An 887-nucleotide genomic window follows, 5' to 3' on the forward strand; every position below is an offset into this window, starting at 1 on the left:
GAGTCAAGCTCCTTGACTTTGATAGCGTGGAACTCTGTCTAGTCTTAGACTTGGATGCAAAGTATGCCCTCATCCTAGGAATGACATGGTTGGAACACCATGAATTGGTTGAAGGTCAAAGACCTTGGGCGCTACGCGCACGTCTCCTAGAAAGCTTTGGCGAGTCATGAACCCACCTCTGCCAGGAGACAAAAGCGCTACTTGCGAGAGCACTGGACCGTGTCGGTCAACCTGCTAGATATTGGAATGACCGAGTTAGTAGACACCAACGGTGCATTGGACAGCTTTCCCTAGCGTGGCTCGCGGGCTGATCTTGGAGTGGCATGTAACCCACTGAGCGATGATCATGTTTCAAAGCAGTCGCTGCATGTCATGCGTGACATGGTCGGCCGAGACATCGAGGGCGAGGCCCACGTGATGCACGTGAAGTGGCCCGTAAACCACTGAGCGCTGCTCAAATTTCAAAGCAGTCGCTGCATGTCATGCGTGACATGGTCGGCCAAGGGCGAAGCCCACGTGATGCACGTGAAGCGGCACGTTAACCACTGAGCGCTGATCGAGTAAAGCAGTCGCTGCATGTCATGCGTGAGACGGTTGGCCAAGGGCCGAAGCATCGAGGGCGAGGCCCTCGTGATGCGCGTGGCGTGGCACGAAAACCACTGAGCACTGCTCTTGTTGCGATGCAGTCGCTGCATGCCATTGATGGCGTGGCCAGACAGAGTCCGAGGCATCTTGGGCACGGCCCTTCAGATGCGCGTGGAAGGCACGTTATCCACTGGACGAAGACTGCAAGGTTAGCAATTCTTCGTCGGATGTTGTAGACATCATTGGAGCTCCAAAGGAGCGGAAAGTGAGGGTGACACCGGACGACGCGGAGTGCGTGTTCA

This window comes from Plasmopara halstedii (genome assembly GCF_900000015.1).
Source record: "Plasmopara halstedii genome assembly, contig: Scaffold_2881, whole genome shotgun sequence".
Classification (NCBI taxonomy): Eukaryota; Oomycota; class Peronosporomycetes; order Peronosporales; family Peronosporaceae; genus Plasmopara; species Plasmopara halstedii.